This window comes from Panulirus ornatus, chromosome 49, assembly GCF_036320965.1.
Source record: "Panulirus ornatus isolate Po-2019 chromosome 49, ASM3632096v1, whole genome shotgun sequence".
NCBI classification, from domain to species: domain Eukaryota; kingdom Metazoa; phylum Arthropoda; class Malacostraca; order Decapoda; family Palinuridae; genus Panulirus; species Panulirus ornatus.
Window position 1 is genome coordinate 5,616,577 of NC_092272.1, and position 27,688 is coordinate 5,644,264.

General features: G+C 41.3%; 1 long non-coding RNA gene across 1 annotated transcript in view; it reads right to left on the reverse strand.

The window, feature by feature from the left end:
* The window catches only part of LOC139764364 (uncharacterized), a 116,584-nt gene extending 89,107 nt beyond the window's left edge, over positions 1–27,477 (reverse strand). The window contains exon 1 of the long non-coding RNA XR_011716350.1: positions 27,242–27,477. This is a non-coding gene — a long non-coding RNA (uncharacterized lncRNA). The remainder of the gene's footprint in view (positions 1–27,241) is intronic.
* Between the last annotated feature and the right edge of the window lie 211 nt (positions 27,478–27,688).

The following is a 27,688-nucleotide window of genomic DNA, read 5'->3' on the forward strand; positions in this document are numbered from 1 at the left end:
ACTTTAAAGCCTATGAAAACTAGGTTATTAAACGTAAATTGTTCATTAATGTTCTAACATGGAGGTAATTGCTTTGAAATCAGTTTAGCATCGTGGTAATTACCTGATGATCACCTATGAATTATCATGATTATAATATTGAATGACATCGTTTGAGATGTTCGGTAATAGACAATACATTTGTCACTTGTGGAATATAAGGTTTGCTCGCCTACATCCACATAAACCGTGATGTCGAATTCAACTTTGTCTTCATTGGTCCATTAATCTAATGTTATGTATATATATATATATATATATATATATATATATATATATATATATATATATATATATATATATATATATATCCTACTACCACATACCGCTGCTGCTAAGTTATTTGGTACACAAATCAATCCACATTTTTAATCTTTCTGGTTGTCAATCTATCTTTCACTTCCCATATCATGTCTCCTCTAGTGCATAACATTGCAAAACCTCTTAAGAAAGTATAGACTTGCCACCTGAGTCTTTATCTACCCTCATATACCCACCTGAATACCCCCATTTACCCACCAAATACCCACCTGAGTCCCCATCTACCCACCAGATACTCGCAAAAACTCATCCTGCCTCAATGATGTTGAATAAATGATATGGTGAAGAACTACTGCCTAGAGAGAGAGAGAGAGAGAGAGAGAGAGAGAGAGAGAGAGAGAGAGAGAGAGAGAGAGAGAGAGAACACTTTCTCACTAACGAGTACTTTCGACGAGACTTTGCGAGAGGGGATGGGCTAGCTCGTAGTGCTCACCGTAAGGAAAATCCAGAGTTACGACAAAAAGTGTGTTTGTGTTAAGTATTGTCAAGTTCTACACGCGAGATGGCGAGATTGAATGTTTCTGGCCTGAATGAAATAACCATTTACAACCTAAACTCTTCACAACAACATGCATCTCATCCTGGCACAGAACGCTCCTGTAGGTTAAGAATTTATTCCAATGTATCGACACGAAACTATTTACGTCATAGTTTAACTCGTTGTTTCCACGCCAAGGTTTCCTGTATACTTCGAATGGTGTGTCTGAGTCCATGTTCAATGTTCCATTTTCGAGTATCTGATAATCTTGCTATTGGTCAACTTCTCCTATCTGTTGACCTGATAGTCCGTCCCTAAATTCCCTCTTATCTCTAGATCATCATATCATCAATCCTCAGGTTCTCCAGAACTACTTATCTCTAGATCATTAACTCATCAATCCTCAGGTTCTCCAGAACTACTTATCTCTAGATCATTAAATCATCAATCCTCAGGTTCTGCAGAACTACTTCATATTTTTCTTAATCATCAATTATGATTCCTCAAGCCTCTCAGATCTACTTCCGGCTTTATATATCATCAAACATGAGACCATAAGCCTTCCAGATCTACTCTCTGCTCCATGTATCATCTTAAGCTTCGTGTTAAGCTTAACAGTGAATGTATTAAGCTTAGCAGTAAACATCTCATCACTTAGTGACTTAAAAACCCTTTAGTTAATTCCAGCTAGAAAAACAGATACTTACCCACGTCTTTATAGCTACAAAAACAATTCTTCTATCAATTAACATTTAAGAATTATGTATTAATTATCATTTACGTTAAAGAGCCCATTTATCTCGGTCTCCATCCCTTCTGCCAGACATAAAAGTATTTCCTCGTCTTTAGTAAACACGCTGCACAAACCCAGAGTAATTCTGGGTCATTTATATTCTTTTAATTTACTGTCTCGTTCTCTGGATTCTGTTCTGCCAGTATATCTTCCTGGGTTCCTGATTTATATTCAATTTCCTCCTCTCAGACCACTAGAGGCAGGTCCTTCACTCTCATCCCACACCTACTATCTGCCATGAAGGTTCCAGTTCATCGCCTAACTACTTGGTGTGCCGTAGTCCCCCCTTCTCTGACCTTGGACGCCACCATGGCGTCATCTGCTAACCTCAGCGACCCTAATCTGGCCTCAATCAGCTTTCGGTGCGTCTAGAGACTTCCCCATACCCCCATCTCCAGCCTGACTCGTTCCTTCACTATCTCGTCTAAATGTAGATTTTATGGCCGCATCGAAGGAACTCAAGGATCCTGGCTACATCAACTTGCTTTTAAGATTATTCAGACACACACACACACACACACACACACACACACACACACACACACACACTCGGGCATCAGTTCCAACTTGTACCACTAGTCCGTCTATACACCAAAATACACACATGTATACTTTGCAAAGGCAATCACGTCGGATAACTGGACTCACACTGGGAAAACAAAGAGAAGCCTATTTACAGTGGGGAATCGAAATGCAATACACCGCACTTGGAAAAAAATATACAGCCTCCCAAACACAGTGTTGAGATGTAATGGTTTAGTGTGTAGGGGGAATAATGGAGTGGTCGGCAGAAATATATTGTGGTGGGTTTATTGTGTAAGGGGGTAGAGTGGTGGGCAGGGAGACGTGGGGGAGTGGTTTATTGCGTAGGGGAAGAGGGGGTTGGGGGCTGGGGGTTGGATAACGGAGTGATTAACAAAAAGATATAGTAGATTTTTTGTGCAATGGGGATATAGGAAAACGGTTTGCCATATATATATATATATATATATATATATATATATATATATATATATATATATATATATATATATATATATATATATATATATATATATATTCCAAGTCCTCTTTGAAGACGTGTCTTACAATAAATGAATAAAAAAAATGAACAAAAATCAATGAAAAAGTTAAACGATCATTTATTCCAATACTGAACGCAACACAGTTCAACCTGTTCAACCAACAGCGAACATCCCACCACTTGGTGCTGTTCAACGTACGATGAACACGGCAGTTCACACCAGCGCCCGACGTAAACCGAACACTAGTGGCAAAGATAATGGTAACAACGCCAGCTATTGTTTTGTTCAATGACTCCAGTGTTGGGGGAGGAGACGAAGGGACTCCCTTATGTTATGGGTTCGTATCCCATGAAACTGACACACTTAACCCCGTTGAAGGGCCTTGAATACACACACACACACACACACACACAGACACCTACACACACACGAGTGTGCCTCCCTCCCCGTATAGCACAAATAGGTAATTACACCAGTAATGGGACGCTAAGAGTGTGGAGAGCTTCTTCCCGCACTGCACAAATTGGAAATTCCAAATAGGTCATTACACACTTCCCATGTTCTTTGGCGGACAACCTGTCGCACACACTCACTCCCCATCACTTTCACGTTCCCATTTTCTGGTCAAGGGTCGCCCAAGGGTTATACTGGAGTGCTCAAGGGTCGTACCGCCGTGCTCAAGGGTCAGATTTCGTGCTCACGGGTCATACAACCGTGCTCATGGGTCACAATGCCGTGCTCACGGGTCATACAGCCGCGCCCAAGGGTCGTACTACAGTGCTCACGGGTCGTGCCGTCGTACCCAAGGGTCGTACTGCCGTGCTCACGGGTCGTACCGTCATACCAAAAGCTTATAATAACTTTCTACATGTAAACCTTCTATAATACTTGCATTCTACAAGACTGAAGGATAACATCGTACGCATCTCTACCACGAAATAGGGCAATACCATAACAAGCCAATAGCTAGTTTACAAACAACGAAAATCGTAATTCTCACCTTTACGGGGCCGTAACAATGTTGTTGTAGCAATAAAGAGATGATGGAACTTCTCAAGATGATCGATGTAAGCAGGTTTCAACTATAACTCTGCCAAATAACCGATAAAGTGGGTGATAATTCCTCCTATAATTTGACACAGTGCCCCCGTAACATAGACCTTTCATTTTCTCTCACTGTCTTATCTCGTTACGATCACTTTACGACACGGAAATGCTTTTCTAATTAACAGACACTGAATCAGTTTTCATCATGTTGTAGCTTGATAAGAATGTCCGTCCTTCGAAGCGTTGAAACAGAAATGTAAACAAAAATCGCGCGACTACGTGTCACTCGTTCAACCATTGTTCCAATACTATTTTACGACGTCTTCACACGATGCAATACTATTGTTGAAGACGCTCAGATCTTTTTATTTTCTTTATGAAAAATAGTAACAACTGAACTGATATCTCAAATATAATAATTCTGCTAAAATGATATCATATTTACTATAAGATAGGTCGTACAATTACACATACATGATTTTTTAGAAGTACACAAGTGCTATTATCCACATCGGCCTATGCACAGGGAGAACGTATGAGGTTTTAAGGTTAATCTTATCACCTGAAAGTGTTTGAGATTTTTTTTGGTTAGTTTATTTAGTTTAACGCGCCGAAGGTCCGGCAGTTAATACGCCTACATCCCAAACAGCTTGTTAATCTATCATCCACAACTCTCCCAATTAAATATTGTAAACGAACAGTATGACCACGTAAGGTGCGGATATAGAAATAAAATCATAACGTATTTCTTACGTATTTTAATGTTTCGTTCTGTATTTGATTTCACAATGTACTCGTTAACCAGAGTCCACTCGACTGTTGCCAATGTCTTACAGAGACAAAAAAGGTTATCTTAATATCTATACTTATAATTTACGAATCTATCTATCTGTCTATCTATCTATCTATCTATCCATGGCAACAGGAAATGTTAATGTACATTGTGCCATAATGTGACCAGGACAACGATAGAATTAGAAATTGATCAATGGATCTCCGGTCTTCCACATCAGCGTCACTGATCGGTAAAGTTAACACCAGACATTTTTCTTTGAAGAATTTTAGGCCCGGGTAGCTGCTTTCTGGGCCGCTGAAATTTTCACAAGTTGAATACCATATTTATTACCGACCCAGAAGGTGGAAAAAAAAAAGAAGAGAAAAATCAGACAGAGAGATATGGGGCGAAGTCAATTCTTCCTTGTGAGATTTACTTGAAATCATATAAGACTCAGCTGTGGTCATGGCTGTTCCCTGTTCACTGATCAGCTGTTTAATGTCAACAAACAAAGCAGCTCAATATAAGGGAGACGTTAAAGTTCTTAAGATAATAACATGTTAACTACTGACTTCTTTTGATGACATAAACTGAAAGATAACTATTAACCACACAGTTTAAGTCACAGACAAATGGTTCTTGAACTTCAATGTTTAAGTCTAATGTATATGAAGATTCATTCTGTATAAACATCTGTGTCTTTAATAAGATGCAGACACAGTGGGAGTGTATGTGGTCTGAGAGCTAATTACCTTGTGAGTGCAGTTTGATGTTGATGACCTTAATGACCCTTACAGTTGAGAAAGCATAAGCCTAAACAGCCAACCCAACTGCTCGTTCGCAACAATCTATCGTTGATCTAAATATTCTGAAAATGAACCGAACGATTTAAGAGATCTGAATTGAGAATTTCTGTGATATTTTCTAATATCTAAAGACTTTGAATCTAATCACCGGAATGCATGGTTGATCAACCAAACAGAACTGAAGTCAACCAAACTTTATTCAGTTTTAAGCTTAGGTTTATTTTCATGTCAACACACTCTTGTTTAGCATTATCTTGATTGTTCATATTTGTCCATGCGAGGTCCTGTCTCTTCCTCCAGCAACAGCTCGTGTCTCTCCTACCGTCCACCAGGACCCCCGTCTCTCCTACCGTCCACCAGGACCCCCGTCTCTCCTACCGTCCACCAGGACCCCCGTCTCTCCTACCGTCCACCAGGACCCCCGTCTCTCCTACCGTCCACCAGGACCCCCGTCTCTCCCCCGTCCACCAGGACCCCCGTCTCACCCCCGTCCACCAGGACCCCCGTCTCTCCCCCGTCCACCAGGACCATCCATAAGACTTTCCACCTTCTCATTAATTTTCAAGGTAATCTGGTGCGCTGTGGCACTGGGGCTACGTCGTCCCAATTATTTCAACCCCTGTCTCCCGCCCCCTTTGCTCTACCACTCCCTTAGCCTTGACCCTTTAACCCTTAGGCCCTTACCCTAATATCTATCTATTTCCACCTTGATCTATCACCCTCAGGACGTCAAATCAACCCTTTGAATGAACCGGATCAACCCTTTCAATACGCGACATTCATCGTTGCCAGATGAAGAGGGGGAGGAGGAGAAGAAGAAGAAGAAGAAGAAGAAGAAGAAGAAGAAGAAGAAGAAGTGAGAGAACGAATACTAGAGTAGTAAAGGGGGTTAGAAAGAGAGGCAAGAAGGAGGTATATGCTGCGAGTTCAAGAGAGAGAAAAAAAGCGCAGGTAAGTACGTCCCTCCCACTATATTTATACGGGACTCTCACCCTCATAGTCCCAGGGTAATGGAAAGCAGTATATAATGTTGAAACCCAGGGAGGAACCTGACTGGCTTGGACGGGGAATCTTATTACCATGATGAAGGCAGGGAGAGGCAATTATAGGAGAGAGAGAGAGAGAGAGAGAGAGAGAGAGAGAGAGAGAGAGAGAGAGAGAGAGAGAGAACAGCGGGTCAAGTCTTCCTCTTCGAATGAGCAATTTGTTACTGTAATAAAAATGCCACTTGTATTTATCATCCTCTCGCGATGGCAACACTTTTACACTTTTCTTTTTTTTTTCACAGGACGAACGATCTCGACCTACAGTACTCTAGTACTTATGACCAAAACGTTTATCATTTTCATTTCCTACTTTTTTTTTTCCCAACGTAGAGAACGAAATGTTTGCATTGTGATCCCCATTTCTTTACAAGTGATTAGGATATATATGGGTGGCTATATGGTTATATATGGGTGGCTATATGATTATATATGGGTGGCTATATGGTTATATATGGGTGGCTATATGATTATATATGGGAGGCTATATGGTTATATATGGGTGGCTATATGGTTATATATGGGAGGCTATATGATTATATATGGGAGGCTATATGGTTATATATGGGAGATTTGAGTTGTAGTATTCACAACATAAACATTATGTTTCAACGGGTTTATTGCTTGGGTAAACGTATTTAATTTGATAGTAAGTTCAAGCAAATAACTACATCTCACAAGCCATTACGACACCTAATTTCTACAGATAATTTATCATTAATGTGTACGCTTATCATCAGAGTCTAATTACATTTCACACTACACTGCTGGTTATCACACTGTGAAAATAATACCTAAGTGTTTAAAATTCATAGCTTTAGCTTTGAGATTAAACGTATGTTTAGTGAGATTAAACTTGTCATTGACGGTAAGATTAAACTTAGCTTTAGTGGTACTGAAATAAGCTTCAGCAGTGAGATTAAACTTTGCTTTCAGGATGGGATGAAAATTAGCTTTAAGATTGTAACTGAGGTGAGATTGTATCTTTACCAATACAGTTAAAAGTAACAAATGGAAGAAAAACGCTTCACTCTGAGTGAAAACGTCTTAATATTGCTATTTTTTTAAATGGTTCTCTTGGTGATGGTGTTCCTGAGCGAAACCTATTATACGAAAACAGTCCATTGCTGTAGAAACTATCAAACTATTTAGAAAAAATCAAATTGTTTTGACTTAGAAGTATGCCTACAATATGTACTCATCAGAGCCATCTGTTAATTACCCAAACCTTTCCTTAATAACTATCATTAGAAATAATGGACATATGACATAGGAATAATTACCTATGACTCCTGCCCTATTTGTCCTAATAACCCTATTAACTACACGTAATTGAGTCATTAGCGTTTGTCCATCACGCTCAGCGAACAAAGTCTTTGTAACTGTGTAATCCCCAAGTCAGAAACCATCCAGGAGATTCATGGGATAAATCTCCTCTAGCTATGTAATCCCCAGGTTGGAAGTCATTCGAGGGATTTAAGGAATAATCCTGGTCTGAGCATTTGATTCCCATGTTCAAATTGAGCCAGGGGGATTTATGGGATAATCCTAATCCTTGATTTATGAGGCACTGGACGGATTTATGGCGTAATATTTCACTGGTATATTATGATGTTGGTAAGGTTGATGAAAACAATATATGTAGTACTAATAACAGACGTCTGGGACTAATAGTTGGAGTCTGAGATTAATAGATGGGGGCTTGGGATTAAAAGCTGGGATTTGGGAATAATAGCTGGGGGTCTAAAACTAATAAGTGGGACCTTAGATTAATAGCTGGGATCTGAGAGAAACATCTTAGGTTGGAAATAGACAGTTGGATTCTAAGATACGTATCCGTGATCTGAGAGAAATAGCTGGGAGAAAGGCTATTCACAGGCGTCTGAGATTAATAGCTGGTATTTGAGATTGATAGCTGGCGTGTAAGATTAATAGCTGGTTTCATTGTGGGTTGTCTAATTGAGTTGCCTCTTTAATGTTATTCTCTCTCTCTCTCTCTCTCTCTCTCTCTCTCTCTCTCTCTCTCTTTCATTCTCATTCGTCCCGTGTCTCATACTCTCATATATATATATCTTCACGTACACACTGATCAGGTCATCCGACCCTCATAATCTCATTATAGACACCATTTTCATCCATACACAACAGCAGCCCCCCCCACACCCACCCACCCCGTCATCCACCTCACAATTCATCCTCACCCACACCAAATCCCTCCTCATCCACCTCAGAAACCCTGAATCTCTTCATCAATATATCCTTGTCAGTGCAAGAACCTCATCCCATATCCTCTCAGGCCTCTCTCTCTCTCTCTCTCTCTCTCTCTCTCTCTCTCTCTCTCTCTCTCTCCCTGTTGGACCCACTGAGCTATACTCAAGGTGTCATAGCCAGCTCTCACAGCCATCTCGGCATGAGTTCCCTAAAAGCATCGTCTTATTTCGTCTCCTTATCCCTCACTCTCAGAAATCTTCACCCACACCCCATTTTTTTATATACGTATTTCAGTTTTCTCAATTTTTCGTTCGGTTACGAGTTGGTTAGGTTTCGGATATTGCATTTCTCATCACATATTTCTCGATGTGATATCAGACGAAATCATCTGCTATCTCTTTCTTTCTTTCTTTCTTTCTTTCTCACACATCCTTCTAGTGTCCGGTATCTTATCCTGATAATATATCTTTATCTTTATCTCCTTTAAGTATTCCCTGAAATGCATAGCTTCGATTACTTTCGCCAGTTCATTATGTTCATGTAAGTTCCCCGATAACAGACTAAGAAAAATCTATATAAATTCTTAAAGACATAAATTACTCAATTAAGGCATTTTTTAATTTCTTATGCCGTTCTCAACGATATGATTTTTTTTTTCTACAGATGAAAAGATTTCTTTAGTTAGTATATGGACTAAAACCTTCGAGTTTTAACGTTTACATTCGTCAAGTTACAAGAACTTCGGTAAAGTAATTGTGATTCTTGCAACAGACGTTCCTTCTTGCTAGACCTCCCCTCTCGTGCAGTTTACAGTGAAGTGCCCCGAGGGACAAACTACCCCCATCTCCGGTAACACTCCCAAGGGCGTGAAATACTCAAGGACGTCCTCCTGCGAACAGAATCTTGCTCCAACCTCAACCAACAAGTTTACCTCTTCCTCTGAGCAGCCCAGACTACCAACTGTATTCTTGCGTCACTTGGATATAACAATCCTATTTTGTATTATAGTCAAAATACAGCTAACTACGGAAGGGCATATGGTCGAATTAATTGTATAAAAATCTAGGATCTTTGGTATTGCTAAGAGGTGAACAGCTTGGGACGAGAATAGCATCATGTGCGTCTAATGTCTGCTCGCAAGGCAGTATTGGCTGGGTCTCCCGGGAACTTTGACCCTTGACGTGATCCAGATAACGGAGTTATATATTTTATTGGAAAACTTCAGCTGGAGAATTAGTTTGGAGGAAATTAGCGATGATTTAATTTGCATCTGGTGATCGGGCAGGGGCAGTGAAGCAGGTCTGGTCAGGTCTCGTCTGGTCTGGTATGGTATGGTATGGTTTGGTTTAATCTGGTCTGGTCTCGTCTGGTCTGGCCTGGTCTGGTCTGGTCTGGCCTGGTCTGGCCTGGTCTGTTTTTGGTCTGGCATGGTATGCTATGGTATGATCTGGTCTGGTCTTGTCTGGTCTGTTCTGGCCTGGTCTGGTCTCCAGTACTGAGAACCTCTCTCGCTCTCTTTCTCTCTCCTGCAGTGAGGCCGGTCTGGTCTCCATGGTCCTAGACCGGTCCTGTAGTGAGGACCAATATGGCAAATCAAGACCACTGAACAGAAGACCTTTATCATCTTTGAACATACGTAATGAAGTTGTAACTAAATCCTTGTACAATAAACCTACTGTAATATCACATCTCTTTCGTCCTAACATGAACAGTATTTTCAGCATCTGTAACGCTGAAGTCACTGAACATTATTCGAAATCTTAACCGTCGGCTAGATAGTGTGTGTGTGTGTATGTGTGTGTGTGTGTATGTGTGTGTGTATGTGTGTATGTGTGTGTTATACGTCCGTAGACTTTTCAAACTATTGGGAAAACCAAATACGATTTCATTTATAATTTCAATCCATCTTGTTAATTATGTTCAAAAGACTCAGTCATCCTTCTTGCTATATCAATAGACAAATGAAATTTTTTTTTATTTATATCACTTTCTATTACTGACACATATAACATTATCCTTTCCAATAACTCAATATTTTAATTGTTTTTTCTCCTGTTTTCCAGTTAAGTGAAATATTTGATAATTATATCACGAAGTATATTTTCTTCTATTAACCACAGACTAATAGAAAGCGAGTACGAGGGTATAAGTTTAGTATATAGAATTATTCTCTTTTCTTCGTAATTTCCAAATACATCGCATAATCAAAGAAAACATTGTTATGATAATTTTCGCAGTGTTTATCACTTTTTTAATTTCTATAGATGATAAAAAACTAAAATTATACATGAAAGATACGTATCTACCTTAGATATCATTCAAATAATATTTTGGAAATCATATTTTTCCCACCAACGCCGCAAAAGTCTACGGTCCACACAACCACCATTTCACCGAGAAAAATAGAAAACTCTACGGTGCCACCCACCCGCGTTTCACTACCCACCGTTGGCTGACGCGTTCGTCTGTTATTCTGCCGTCATCAGCGTAACTATATCCCACGGAATCCACCCATGGGTCGTCATCAGTGTGGCTATATCCTTCACGATTCTCCCACTGGCCGTACTTCACTCAGTGACCATAGAAACCTGAAGGAAACACCGAGAAATCCTACCTTCTCATCTTACACCAAATGTTACGTCGGAGCTCTTTCAATCCTTTGAAGGATCCTTCGATCTCTGAGCATTTTTCATTCGAGATGTCCTGATTCGTTAGACATTCGTAATGATACAACGACCTGGAGAACGACCAGACTCGCTGGCTGAGTGTGAGGGAACGACCTTTCACAACGACCTTGCCACCTGACTGGCTTGACGGGGGTTTTGGAGAACCTGTGAACCCAGTGAGTTCGAACACTGCTTCTTCGTGCCAGTTTCGAACCTTTGCTTCACAGTATCCGGACACTGGACGGGGTGCGAACCATCCCCTTTACTTCACCTGCCTCGCCAAAAATACGATGAATACCATAATTCTGAGTCGAGTTTTACGTTGGAGAGGCCAGGTAACGGCGCGGGAATATATATATATATATATATATATATATATATATATATATATATATATATATATATATATATATATATAAAGTGCGTGTATGTGTGAATATACATTCATACATGTGCAAGCCATAGCTATGAACGTATTTGGACTAGTGGCACGAAACAAGTGACTACCCTTCTCACGAAGCAAAGACATTTTTACAGTATTAAGATCACATGAGACTCACAGCTCACACGAAGATGTTAACAATTCCATCCCATGACATGACATCATCATATGACATCATGCTACATTACAACATCATATTAGATCACATTTCTTTCCATTGTAACAGATCACATCAAATCACATCATACCCATCATGATATAATATGACATTAGTACATTACACTGCCACAGCACAGTGCATCATCACATCACATGAAATGACTTCACATGATATCACATCACATCAAAAAGCACATGACATTAGAGCAACATCACATCACATCAATCACATGACATTTCCATCACATCACATGAGCACATCAACAGTACAAAACATCGCACAACATTACAGCATCTTAAGCAAGTGATAAAAAGATTCTTAAAACTAATGTTAAATGCTGTAATAGATTTCGTAACTAATTAAAGCAGGTCATCAGTTGGTTAAGAAAAAAGATATATCACCCCTTTCTCAGAGGAGTGTCTGGTGCCCCCACCCCTTCCCTTCCTCTCCCCTCCTTCTCAATGGAAGCATTAAACGAGCAGAAAGGGTTAGTATGCAAATTATAATTCAGGCCTATGTATATTAATAGGAAAATGTCTGCGGGCAATGTTGATACACCATTTGCTTTTACCATAGATCATGACTGGTTAACTACAACCATTTAACTATCTTGGCTAACCATGCACACGTTGAGTTACCATTACCAGTAACCATTAAACAAGTTAAATAGAGCTTTACTATGACCGAAATCTTCTGCAAAATAGGCCCCCCCGTATGTCCACGCTAGAAATGAGCGAAGTTTTGTGACTAAGTGTACGATAATGTCTGGAAACTAAAGGGGAGGTAGGATTTCTCTGGGTCCTGGTAACGGTTGTACTAATGGTGTAGGATTACTGTGTAAATCCTGCGTAGGATATCGTACGGCTGTGAGGCAGGAGCTGTTGATGACGTGATCACTTGGGGGAGAGAGAGAGAGAGAGAGAGAGAGAGAGAGAGAGAGAGAGAGAGACTATGGCCTGTGTCATTTTCTCATCTTGGCAGAGTATACGAGTCTTCTACCTTCACAACAGGACACAGTGTGTTGCTCTCTCTCTCTCTCTCTCTCTCTCTCTCTCTCTCTCTCTCTCTCTCTCTCTCTCTCTCTCTCTCTCTCTTGATAGCACGAAACTCTCCCAACTCTCCATCTTCATAAACAGTGGCGCTTTACCCTTCTTGATAACATAATGCACCGCTCGCTTTCCCTTTGCCAAAATCCGCTTTAAATAACACAATATAATTCACAACTTGGAAAGCGTTTTCGTGAGGAATATTCATAGATTATATTTCTCAGGAATGCGAGAGTTTTCCACTGAGTTAACACAGAAACTGAAAGCAATTTTGGAACTCAAGTAAAATCATTTTGTTTTGCAGAACCTGGGAAATTCTTTCAGATTCAGGGTGACAATTAATCTCTCCGGGCTTTGTAACACTGCTAGGCGCGTTTGTATTTCGAAAACTTCACTTCCACCTAGACCTCCCCATCTCTCTCTCTCTCTCTCTCTCTCTCTCTCTCTGATAATCGACGGTGCACATAATCAACTTCAGCTCAAGGCTGAAAACGTACAGAGGAAATACACATCAAATTTGGACACGAAGGCTACTTATAAAAAACGGGGAAAGGGCTTCGTTCACCGGACGATCTATACACAATAATCTACTAATCACTGATGACGTTTACAGTGATTACCAGTCATGAGGATGTTAACTGCAGCCATCTGTACGAGATCTGAGGACCTCGTTTTAAATCTAGTGTCTTCAACTAAGGGAAGAAGGATCTCTGGTGTGGCAGGATGTGACGATAGGGGGAATATAATGACTGAGGGTACTTGATTAAAGTCTAGACTAGTGACCCTTGACTGGTGATTAGAGATTGGGTCCTTGTCTGGTTCTTACCTTGAGTGCCCCGCCTGGTGATTGGGTGGTGATTATAGTTAGAACCTTAAACAACAACTACATCATTAACATTATGTTTTCTCATCCTTTACAAAAACGTAAGAAAATATAGTGAAAGAACTTAGTCTCACAAGGAAAATGTAATTCAGCCTACTAATTATTCTGTCAATAAAGAGAGTGAAGTTAATAAGCCAAGAATGTGGGCAACAGAGAGTTAAAACTCGCGTAGAAAAATCTAAATTACTCTAAGTTAATTAAACCTTTGAATATTAAGGATTCTTGGGTCTCTTAGTTATATTTTGCTTCCGTTTCATAATTTAGAATATTTCAGATATAATATTTGCATATATATATATATATATATATATATATATATATATATATATATATATATATATATATAGCTACTATAGGTCTATGGTCTAAAAGTCTTCTCATGCAGTGGATGTCAATCAAACTCACCAATTCTGGAAATAACAAGAAATAACGTAAGTGTATCAATACCTCACCGAAGTGAAGGCAATATATATTCCATTCTTTCATTAATGAAAGCAGTTCATTCACTGCCAGAGCCCCAGTAATGAAACGTTTGCGTCAATAGACGTACTCCTCAGTGGAGGACCATTCGTCACTTGGAGTTTCCTTCAAAATGAGAAACGTTTTCCTCTAATTCAGGTTTTCCATTTGTGAGCAATATTAGGTGAAAATGTTTCCTCCTCCTGCACTCCTTCCATATTGCTACGAGTGAGGTCCATTACTTCAAGGGTCAAAGATCCATTTGTGTTAATGGTGACCATCTCGAGGTTTTTTTCTTTTTCAGGTGATAGAATTCAGTTCATGTCAAGAAATCACATGGGAACATAAATATTCACCACAATTACGATTTTCTATACATGAAAATCATTCTGTTTGGGTATCTGGCAGCGTCTCTCGTAAGGAGACTCGTTGTATTCTCTACATTGTCAACATCTGTCGTAGACATAGGATGAATTACTGGGATGATATTATCATGTCACACCTACGTCAAGACGCTAGAAAAGTTCCCAACTTCTTGCGTCTCGACGTAAGCAAAACCCAAGATTTTCTTTGCTTATGCAAACAATGCCACAAACATCTTGCTTTGACAAACGTTAGATAAGCTTTTATGAACAGTAAATAAGCTTTAATGAATTTGTTAATTTTCATAAATCGCTGAATAATGTTTGTTAAATGCTAGATAATCTCTGGTAAACGTTAAGTGAGCTTTGATAAAAGTTAAATGAGCTGTGATAAACGTCAGGGGAAAGTTTTGATGAGCGTTAATTAAGCTTTAAGAAAGGGTAATGGAGCTTCCATACGAGTTAAGTATGCTTAAAATCTAATGAACTTTGAGTAAGCTTTGATATACGTTCAATATGCTTTAATCTTCGTTACGTAGGTTTAGATAAGGCTGAAGCAAACGTTGACTAAAGTTATTTGCAAACCTTTAAAACTTCTATGATAAATTGACTATCTATCCCTTTGACATCTTTCTTAGCTCTCGCATTCCCTTTACGTTTCTAGTCTCCCCTTTGCTACCTCTCCCTTCACCCCTTTGCCACTTATCCCCCTCCCCTCTTTGCCACCAATCTCTTCCCCTTTCCTCTATATATATACATTCATCTTCATTACCATCTACCGGGGGTAGCTCGTGGTAGGCAAGTAAGCGTTAAATAGTCTCTTTATTAGATGAACCAGAAGAAGAGATGACTACACGGGGCGTGGAAAGCCCATCCCTGGCTGGTTCTCATAGGCTATGTTATAGCCCAGGCTTCGAGACCACTCTGGCTTGTTTGGATCTGTTTGTTCTGTGCTAGTTTACCTAAACTGATGGTTAGCTTTGATCACCTTGTGACCTGGCTTTGTTTACCAAGCTATGGTGAGCTGTGTTGCATAGCTTGTAGCTTATCTTGCTCCAACATGGCTTGGTTTCTAGACTAGTGCTTGCTTTGTTATGTAGTGATGACACTGGCTCTTACATTGCTTTTACCTGGATCTTAAATTGTCTTATGGTATGGTGTCTTTTTACATAACTTCTTATGTGGTTGGTTACTTGGCTTCACTTTTCTTTTCCCATGTTTTTTGAATCCCAAATCCTATGACATTTTCTACTTTCCTTAAATCCACCACGTCTCTCTTGGCATACTCAACCCAGTTCACTGCAGAGTTTTGATGTATTAAAGAAAGTTAAACTTATAACTTATTTGATGACCCCTTCCCTGTCTCTTGTGACACCTTAACTGTCTTATCATCTAACCGATTATCTCACATCATTTAACAGTTATCTGGTTTGTTATCTGGTCTGTGTTCATTGCCTCTGTCCAGGACTGAAACCCAAAAACTTCTCACACCTTTTCCAGAAAAAGACATATATGTATGAGTGTTGTGTTTCTGACTTACAGACACACACACACACACACACACACACACACACACACACACACGCCCCCTCTCTCTCTTCTCGAACTAGCAAACTTCCTTGCCTCCCTGGGCGTCGGCCCCACCGACCTGTCAAATAGTTGTGAAAGGGTTGGACGCGGCCGCCCTCCCCTCCCCCCCTCACCACATCTAGCGCGCGCGCGCGCTCGCCTCACACAAAGGGGAGTCTGAGCGAGACCAGGAAGTGCTGACGCAGACTTTGCTCCTTCTTGAGAGACGTGGTCGTCTGTCAGTGGAGGTGGCTGTAGAAGGGAGGGAGGTAAAGGGGGTGGAGGGGAGAGGTTGGTTTCTGCTGAGTGGTAGATACTGGAGCAGGCTTATGGCGGTGTGTGGCATCCATCTCCCCCTCAGCGGGTGGAGAGGAGAGGAAAGCCTGTTGCCTCGTACATCATGAGGCTGAGGTGGTGGTGGTGGATCCTGGTAATCCAACCATGGTTGATGGTCCTGTCTGGAAACTTTGAGAAGGCTGGTGGAGGTGTCCGGCAACTCCAAACAGGCTGGTGGTGGTGTCCGGCAACTCCAAACAGGCTGGTGGTGATGCCTGGCAACTCTAACAGGCTGTACGTGGTGTCTGGCAACTCTAATAGGCTGGGAGTGAGGTCTGGCAACTCCTACAGTGCGGTGGTGGTGTCTGATTTCCAGCAGGCTGGTGTCTGGCAACTCCAACAGGCTGTTGGTCATGGCTGGCAACGTCAGCAGGCTGGTGGTAATGCCTGGCAACGTCAGCAGGCTGGTGGTGATGCCTGGCAACGTCAGCAGGCTGTTGGTCATGGCTGGCAACGTCAGCAGGCTGGTGGTAATGCCTGGCAACGTGAGCAGGCTGGTGGTGATGCCTGGCAACGTGAGCAGGCTGGTGGTAGTGTTTAGCAACATGAGCAGGCTGCCCTGGAGGCTTCTGGTGGTGGGTGGGAGGGAGAGAGGCCTCTCGCTACCGTGCAAATATTATCTCACTGAATGAAAAGTGCTTGACATGGGAAGATCAACAATTGCTCTTTTTTTTTTAAAAAAAGCTTTCATTCAATGTATATATTTATTCTCTCTCTCTCTCTCTCTCTCTCTCTCTCTCTCTCTCTCTCTCTCTCTCTCTCTCTCTCTCTCTCTTTTTCTCTCTTACAAGGTAATCCTCCGGCGGTAATATCACATATGCCCCCGTTATAGCGAGCGCTGGGACGGTTCATTGCCACGTCCCGGCTGGTCACAAACACAACCTGGAGCACAGTAAACCTTGGCAACACCTCTAGCGAATGATATTCAATCTCCTCTGAAAAGACGCGTCAGAGGCGACGTCCAAGCCCCCCTCTGAACCAGCAGGGAGACACGCACAAAATACATCGCTGAAGATGATGATACCCTCCCTGCCTCTTTAGAATACACCTGAATTAGAAGTGAAATGTGTTACTGAACTAGGATGCTCAGCGAGAAGGTGATAGTGAGACATTCAAAAGGAAGGGCTTTGATAGCCAGCTCCGAGGGAGAAGATAGGATTCCACGATGAAAGACGTGTCTGTCACATTTGCAAATACCAAGAAACACCAATGATTGATGTGTGCAACTATTTCCTTTAAGGTAGAGAAGATGCAAATATACGTAGCGTACACATGTAATGGGGAACGAACATATTCCAGCGACCATCTTAAACACAACGATTTTAAGGAATTTCAATGACGTCTTAATGTTCAGGTACGAAAATACTCATACTTATTTGGATGATGATTACTTCATATATGATTACTCTTCTGTTTGCTCTTCAGTTTCTCTTGTGTCTAAAGGATTTTCAAATATCTAAAACAAAAAGAAACTGGTAAATGTCTTGATAGAGAGAGAGAGAGGCAAGGTGTTGAAAAGTCCTGACATACATGATCTATCATTCAAAGGTAAAAAGCTGGTAGAGTTTCGCTAGTCGCTTGCTCGTCACCTTCTTCGCCACTTGACCCCTCACCTGTCATCTTGTTCTTCAATAACACTAGAACAAGTCTCGCGTCCTTCTCTCAAATACCCAAAAGTGTTGAATTCTTTTATTCCCAGCAAACTTCCGGTAGTTTGGACCCTGAACTTCTCTGACTTAACTTTCCCTTCCTCGAACTTCTTTACGATGCTTATTATTTGATAGAAAGTCTCGGGCTGTCGTGTGCATTCCTCATTGGTATAACTTTGTTCTTGTGTTATTACATGTCTTGTGTTTTCCTCCGCACCTGAATCATATCCGATATTCTCAGAAGATACGAAGCACCAGCCACAGCATACGTGGCTTGCAGGTGTGAGAAGATACGAAGCACCAGCCACAGCATACGTGGCTTGTAGGTGTGAGAAGATACGAGGCACCAGCCACAGCATACGTGGCTTGCAGGTGTGAGAAGATACGAGGTACCAGCCACAGCATACGTGGCTTGCAGGTGTGAGAAGATACGAGGTACCAGCCACAGCATACGTGGCTTGCAGGTGTGAGAAGATACGAGGTACCAGCCACAGCATACGTGGCTTGCAGGTGTGAGAAGATACGAGGCACCAGCCACAGCATACATGGCTTGCAGGTGTGAATTTTCTACCATTATCTCTTTAAAAGTTTTACTCTTACGTTTTTCTGCTCAATTCCCTTGTCTTGCCCTACTAAGAGTCACTATTGATTCATTCATCTTTCCTCTACGTACAGTTATTCCTTATTCTCATCAAGTAGAATACGTCTGTTTGTCTGTATATTCTATATTCTTTACTTATGTACATGATTGGTCATCGTCATTCTAGATTCTACATACCTATCTACTTTGCATATGACTTCATTAATCTATTAAGCCACTAACGTACATCTATGACAAGACTAAAGCCTTCAATTCAGCGTTAAGGAAGTTGAGTATCAATATGCAAATATACATATAGAGCTGCTCAAAAAAAAAATTGAGTTTAGTTATATCTTTACTTTATGGAAATAACCGATTCCCTTCGGCATTTTATCATTTTGAGCCTAAATTATACAGAATACTTCACCTGGCCGTCAGTTCTGGTCTAAATTATCATAAACTGAAGGAGAGAAATTATTGTTATTATTGAGAAGAAAATACTTTACGTAAAGTACACTTATAAAAGTTTTACGAGGGCAAGTTTGGGTAATTGTACGAATTTCACGGCTCATATTTCAGTTAGTGTGTGTGTGTGTGTGTGTGTGTGTGTGTGTGTGTGTGTGTGTGTGTGTGCGTGTGAGGAAAGCAGTGAAAACCTAATATGACCATAAACTGCATGAGGTCAGAACCAGGACGTGAAGGGAGCCAGGTGGGGAGAGTACAAGTCCTGTAAATACAGTAGTCCAGGTAGTTGACGTCTGTGAATACAGTAGTCCAGGTAGATGACGTCTGTCAATTCTGTAATTCAGGAGTTAACGTCTGTGACTACCGTGGTCCAGGGTTGATGATGTCTGTACATACTGTAGACCAAAGATCTCTTCCCCTTCTCCTGTTATGTATAGGACTAGGGATGAGTGATGCAGCGATCACCTCCTTTTCTGTCGCTGTCAGTCATCATTTGTTGCCCCAGTCAACACCAATTCCCAGTCAAGAGAAGGAGAAGGAGGAAGCAGAGGAGGAGGAGGAGGAGGAGGAGCAACGAGGAGGAGCAATTACCAGCGGGATCCCCACGGGGCAGGCTTCTCGCGCCTCAATACTCCTTCAACTTCGACGATAAAATCCACGTGAGAGACTCCTGACGATGAATGGTGAGCAGGAGGTGGAAATTGGTGGCCAAGACGTCAGGGGTTATGGCCAGGGGGTTGGGCCTGCTGATGAGGTTCAGGAGGGAGGGAGGCTTGTGGATAGGGTTTAGGACAAGGTTTAGGTGGAGGGGTTAGACTTGTGGATAAGGTTTAGGTAGAGAGGTTGGGTTTGTGGATAAGGTTTAGGTGGAGGGGTTGGGCTTGTGGATAAGGTTTAGGTGGAGGGGTTAGGCTTGTAGATAAGGTTTCGGTGGAGGGGTTAGGCTTGTAGATAAGGTCTAGGTGGAAGGGGTTGTTTCTGTGGATAGGGTTCAACCATAACCACCCATAGCAAATGACTATACCGCTATCTCCATCCACCATGCGATGGACGATTGGTATAGACGAATTTCTATTAAGGAAACTCCTTTATAATCCATTACCACAGGTCATTATCCAGTAGAGATTCCTCTAATGTGGTTAACACGTGTCCAATCCTGGCGATACGTTCCCTTAGCATCCTTAACAAAGTCTATCCCTCTCCTTCCACCTCCCAGCTTAGCTAAGCTTAATGAGACTCTGCATCATACACAGCTTATCATAAAGCTGACCAAAGAAATGATATCGTCTGCCAGTTTTGTATTATTCTTATACTTATCTCTTACATCTAAGATCTAAGGCGTCTACATGATGCATTTAGCAGTCAGTTGCTTGGTAGATTATGCCAGTCTTGTGTCTGGTAGATTATAGCTGTCTTCTGTCTGGTAGATTATGGCAGTCCTTTGTCTGGTAGATTATGGTGATTCCTCGTCTGATATATTTTTCCTTACAGTAGATTATACATTCTTATGTTCAATAGACTACCAATCCTTTACCTGGAAGGTTCAATCAATCCCCAGTCTCCTTAAATAACACAAAGTATTTTCGTATTTCTTCATAATTCTCTTGCCATAAAAAACCTGAATATCGCTAGTTACTAAAAGATGAAACAAAACAGGTAACAATAGTCCATTCAAGGCAATTAATACCTAGATTACATTTAACCTTTGTTTACCACTGGTGAAATATATGAGAAGTCGATATCATAATGCAGGTAAATGAAAGGGAAGCAGAGAATTAGTGTCTCTGATATTACCTGGAACAGTTCGATTTACAACTGCTTATTACATCCCAGAGGTTAGTGTCATTCGCGGTTTTCTGATGCCGAAAACATAGGAATTACCAGTGCATAAAACAAAAACATTTCCGAGGACGAAAGCACAGAAATGATCAAGTTCGGATGCAATGGCGTTCGTATGGACGAAAGCAAAGGATTTCCTAAAAAACGAAAACAAATGAATGTCGTCTGAACGAGAACAACAAAGATCAATGAAATAAAAAGATTTCATGTGAACGATGACAAAACGATTCGTCTGAACGAAAACAAAGGAAAATAATGCCTCATTAGTGAGAGATGCTTGTGAATCGACCCCAAGTTGATTTCCAGGAAAGAACTACTGGCTCGAACCCCAGCAGAAAGTGTGTGTGTGTGTGTGTGTGTGTGTGTGTGTGTGATACCGTCATACCGTCGTGCTCAAGGGTAGTTCCACTCACTACAACTCGGTTCTCAGACCAGTTTATAGCCAATCGTCTGTAGCAAAGGCCACTAGACCACCAGTTTCCCCACTGTCACCCACACATTACCACGGTCATCCACACTTTCCCACAGCCAGCCACACTATCCCACAGTCACCCAATCTTTTCCAACGGTCACCCACACTTTCCCACAGCCAGCCACACTATCCCATGGTCACTCAATCTTTCCCACAGTAACATTCATTTGACCAACGTACATTTCCCACAAACAGTACATGTCTCCCCTTAATCAGACAGGTCCCACGTTATTTCTGATCCTTCGTGAATGTTAGGGAAGGTTGTAAGAGACTGTGGCAGTGGTAAAGCTTATAAGAACCTCTACAACGCTAGAGTAAAGTGTCTTTATTTCCACGTAATTTGATTGCAAGATCTGTCGCAAATCTTCTTGTGCCTTTAATGTCGGGGGTGAACGTGGGAGTTTTCCTGCAGTGGCCGGATTATAAACTGATTTGGGAGATTAGTGAGGCTCGTATTTTGACAGTACGGAAGAGATGGTTCGGCTCGGTAATGTCATCTGCATTGGTACAAAGTTTCAATGCAATTCAATTAAACGTAATCGAACTTTTATCTATAAATCCTTCGGAAAAGAATTACACTATCATTTTTTTTTTTTTTTTGCTTTTAATCGACGATGTACTTTAACTGAAAACGATACGTAAAACACGTAAGGTCTAGCTGATACTGCAAAGCCCTGGTCATGGAGGCTTTGTCTTTGCATCGGCCCTTCCTAAGCAGCTTTTGATATCACTGTACGTTTAAATTCTGTTTATACTCTTACCGTTTTGCTTCATATTTCCCGAAATATGACGATACCAGCTAAGCTTTGTGTCCAACCACCTATCAGATCTGAGTGAACAGGGTATATGATACTATGAATACAGAATATACCGTAAATACTCGTCTATATGTCTACCTCGTGTATAGGTCGACCCTTGATTTTTGGCCAAGAAACCATTAGATTATGATATGCCTCGTGTATAGGTCGACCCAAGTTTTTGAGAGTAATGGAACAATAAATTAGGGTAATAAAGCACCATATTTTATGGCTTATAAAACTCATTTCAGAAAATCTTCACTAAAAAGCATTCTACGTCCTATAAACTGAGGTTCGCTGAGCCTGAATCACCGAGCGCTGAAGGCAAATTGTTTGCCATTTATTATTCCGGCACTTTACACTGAAACGCGGGCATTGCCAGCAAAAATATTGTATATTTCCATTCAAGTATTTATTCAAGTCAATTAGTATAAAACATTATTGAAATACAACAGTTTTTTTTAACTGAAAGTCATTCAAAAAGCGTTTACTTTAACAACTTTTAAACAACGAAAGAAAGCGAAAGTCGATCGTTTTCTTTATGATTGTATTCCACTTTCTACTGCAATACGTACGTCATTTCATCAAAGGTATTACAGTTGCGTGAATGTATCATATCAGCAGATATGAACAGAATATCATTGTAATACTGACGAAAACTGTTAAAAGAACTAGTGACAACTCTCGAACAATGGAAGGTTAGGTGAAGTCTTTTGTTCTCGTCATGGATTTTATCCTATTCTATATTGAAATACATCATCACGTTTCAGCAAAACTACTATTCATTTCTGAGAATATATTCATTCAGGCACAGTCAAGGTAAGATATAATTGTGTTACAACAGTACATAAATTGATGTGAAGGAATTTCGGGAAAAAAGTACTTTTGCGAGACTTGGCAACTCATTCTGTTATGCAAATGAGAACCTGCCTGGAGAAGAGCCGAGCCAAAGGTCATAACCTTATGGGTCAATAGTGGCATTGTGACCCAACATCTTCCACAATATATATATATATATATATATATATATATATATATATATATATATATATATATATATATATATATATATATATATATATTACTTTACAACTACAGTTCCTCCATTTACGAGATTGCGTACCGATCAGGAGCAGGGTAATGAAGCACTCCTTAGGAGTGAGAAGTTTCCAAGACGAAACTGTATCCCCTTTCCCGTCTAGTGGCGAAGAAAAAGCCTTGCCAAAAGTAAATATTCGCTTGCAAAGTAGTGCTCTCTCTCTCTCTCTCTCTCTCTCTCTCTCTCTCTCTCTCTCTCTCTCTCTCTCTCTATTCGAAAACCTCTTAGTCACAGGTTTCTTTCAAAACCTCAGTACCGAAGCTTATTTATAAAACTTCCCAATAAGGGATTCTTTAGAAACCATATACCAACGGACTTAGAAACCATCAACCAACGGGGTCTCTGTCTCACTTAAAAACCTCCCCCAAACAGGTACCCTTTTTTTAGAAACCTCTGACTAGCGAGTTTATTTTTTTCTTCCCCAGCTTCCTGCCAGCCGCCATTGTGTGGTTTCTTTTAAGAACTTAGGTTTGCCAATAGTTGGTCAGGTTGCCGGATGTCAGTGGCATCTCAGGTCAACACTTCGGCCCAGGGAAGTTGGGTCAGAGTTGGGTCCCCGGCGGCGGTGAGAAATCTTTCTCATCGCTGAGAAATATCTGGCGATGGGGAAAGTTTACCGAGGCATTACGGAAACAGATGACAGTAGGTGGTTGACGGACAGATGATTGGAGGGGATTGAAGTAAATGATTATTGGTGATTGGAGGTGTTGTTGGTTGTGGGTGATTGAGGTGAATGAATGTTGGGGGTGACTGAAGTGAGTGAATGATTGTAGTTGGCCAAGACAGATGACTATGAATGATCAAAGTAAATAACTCTTTGTGATTGGAACAGAGATTGTACGTGACTGGAAGACCAGATGGTACAGATCCCGCTGGTGTTTGCCTTCTAAGAAGGTATTGCGAATCTGAAGGAGACTCATCTTCCCCAGTGTGGAGTGTTGGTGGTATATAAGATATGGGTCTTCCTCCAACTGATGGTCTGTCACTATCAGCCCCTCCCGTCTGTGTTGATGGTATTTCTCTGTTCTACAGTTATCACTTCAGTCTCTACCGTCACGTCTGCCTGGACCCGCTACACTTGGCTGACTACCGCTTCCCATACTTTGTGTGTGGACACCAGTCACACGAGGATGGACCGTTATGATGACTCCTTCTTTACAGGTACAGTAGAGCTGTGCATGTCTTCTCCTCCCTTCCTATACAATAACAGTTTAGAGAGTCGTACCCACCCTTGTGTCCCTCCTGCCACCATCTGGTTTATGGTTGTGTGTGTGTGTGTGTGTGTGTGTGCGAGTTCCACCTTTACTGATCCATGCCCCATTCCTTCCATTTAAATCTATCTCCATCATCACAGAAACCATCACCAGAGCATTAAGTAAGGCACGCTCTCTATGGTCTATGTCCCAGTTAATGGCATGGATAAAAAGATAAATGAAAAATCCATACAAGTTTGTGTCGAGTCAAATTAAACATCAGGTTTTCCCTGAACTTTTCGAGTGAAAACTTTGTATAACAGTGGAAAAAGGAGCGGGAATCTCTTGCATAAAATATGGGTCATTAATTATCAGAGGTCAGGTCTGAAATGATTAGGAACTTTAAAAGGATGGTCAAGTCTTTCTTTTTTATGCGAACCGGATTCAGAGAGAGAGGATGTTTCTGACCGTAGAGAGAGAGAGAGAGAGAGACTAAGTCAGGATACCATTCTATCGACCAGGTTCCAGGGGTGAATGAACAGCCTGGGTTGACTGTGGGCCGACATGTGTAGTCTATACATATATACTAAAGGTACTGGTGTGTTGATGGTGATACTGATAGTGACAGTGTGCTGATAGTGATAATGGTGTTGGAGATCATGGCAGCCATGACCTTAATGGTGAAGATGAAGTTAAAAGGTCGAACAGAACATAAACCCTCCACCATACATATCCATTCACTATACATTATGGCGACGTACGTACATGTATAGAGTTATACATTCTCGAATAGACCTTTCACCAACACGTGAAATACACATCGGATCGTCCGAATGTCATCATTAATCAACAGAGATGATCAAACGTAATCTCTGATTTGCAATCAAACATCATTTGCAACATTGCATCTAATTCGCTGTGCTAAACATAGAGTCTGTAACCTTCGTGTTCTACTGTACTCAGCTGTATTACTCAATATTGTCTTGTACTTTGTTTGTAATACCTTTAATTCGTCTGTATTCCATTTGAACACGTTTGTTATCAATTCATCTTTCCTTTGTATAACCTAAGGTGTATGCAAATGAGTGGCTTCACATATTGTTACATATGTATCTTGTTGAACTGCTGCCTGTACACGAAAGCTGAATTCAAGTGAAAAGTGAAGAACAGTAGTGGAAATAGACCAGCAGTGAGCGCAAGACAACGGTGACAACCCGAGGAACAGGTGAAAAAGTAATCAGTGATAACAATACAGCAGTGAAGACAGAACAACAGTGAAAAACGCCTTTTGGTGGAGGGCTAGGAAGAAACTCGACCTTCGTTGAACTTGTGTGGAATATGATTAGTGGAGCGGTTGTGGCGGGTTGTGGATGAGGGAAGGAGGAGATGGATGTGTAGGTGTTGATGTGGAAGGGAGACAAGGACGTGGATATGTAAAGGTTATACTGGAAATTGTATAGAAAGGATGGGATAGGGTTGATAAGAAGTGCCATTAACGATGGGGATTGTGTATAGGTGAGGGTGGTGTAGGGGGTAAACGAAGGAGTGTAGTGGTGGAGGTTATATAGTAGGGGGGCTGGTCGATGAATGGGTGCCTGGATAAGGCTGTTTACTGTATACTAATTAAGGTAAAAAAATGTAACATATATACAAGGTTAAGAGAAGTGGCAACACGAGAGTAAAACTCTCTTCCCGTAACACAAAGACAGTAATTCTCTCTCTTTCTCTGTCTGTCTCTCTCTCACACACACACACACACACACACACACACACACACACACACACACAAAACGCACACATACGCACAAGTAATTATATGCTGATATATACAGACAGACACTTTCATACAAAAAATAAGGACATTTTCATACAAAAACACTAACACAAAAGAAAAACGCACAAACAGACTAGTCTACTGGCAGAAAGAGACACAAACAGACAGACAAACACACTTGCCTGAAGCAGAATCAACCAATTATCCAGCACACTCGCTTAATTAAGCAGAGCTTAATTAAGCAAAGAATTTCTAATTCCTTTAATTCTGCAGATGTAGAATACAAAAGAAAACTTGGAATATAGTCCACAAAAACTGTGTAACCTTTTCATCTGGGTATACACACACACACACACACACACACACACACCTGAAACCTTTTGAACCCTCCTTACAGAGATCCGCGAAGACATGTGAAGCCTCGAAGCTTCACTTGGAGCCTTGCAAAGCCTCTGTAGCCTGGGGGAGTGTCTCTCAAGGAGGGAAAAGAGCCCTTTGGGACAAGAAGGGCTTCGGGGGCTTTAGGGGCGTTCGCCCGAACACAGAAACAACGAGATGGATTCCAGAGAAACATGTCTGTGTTTTGTTAGTTATGGAACGAAACGTAGAATCCTTCTCGAGTTACACACCCACACACACACACACACACCCAGGTATCTTCCTACTGTAAAAGATATATTTCCATATATTATAGCTAGATTAACAGTCGTTCCTCTTTATCATAAAAATCAAATATATGTTAGTTACACACCTCCCTGCCTCCCAGCTAAAGGTCACCAATTCACGATATAAAATTCTCTCAGGAACATATGTTATGGACGGCTGTCCCGTATTTTGCTACGGTTAGGCCAGAGCAAATCAAGACAGAAGGCCAAGCCAGGCCAACAAGACGTAGAAAACCAAGTTACTAACCCAGGTAGGTTGTCCGCTGAGCCCGGCTGTCTGTCTGGTTGTCTGGCTGGGTAGCTGGCTGTCTGGCTGGCTGGGTGGCTGGCTGGCTGGCTGGGTGGCTGGCTGGCTGGCTGTCTGTCTGGACTCGCTAGCCAGCAGTAGACCTCTCCTGACCTGGACTTGTAAACTGTCCTTTTCTTACACTGTCACCTAGAGACACACGTGAGCTCCAGCCACTCACACTGTCACCGTGAGCCCGGGAGTGGGTGACGGGGGGTAACGCCGCTGCCCACAACAGCTCTCCTTCCCTTAAAGGGAAGAAAACGAACGCAGAACACACGTTGCGAAACAGGTGGAAAACGGAATTAGGGGTTGTGCTCTTGTTTACATTAGGCTCCTAGAGGCTACACTAGAGCATATGTGAATGTAAATGTGATTCGCTTTGTATTTAGAACGCTATAGTGAAGG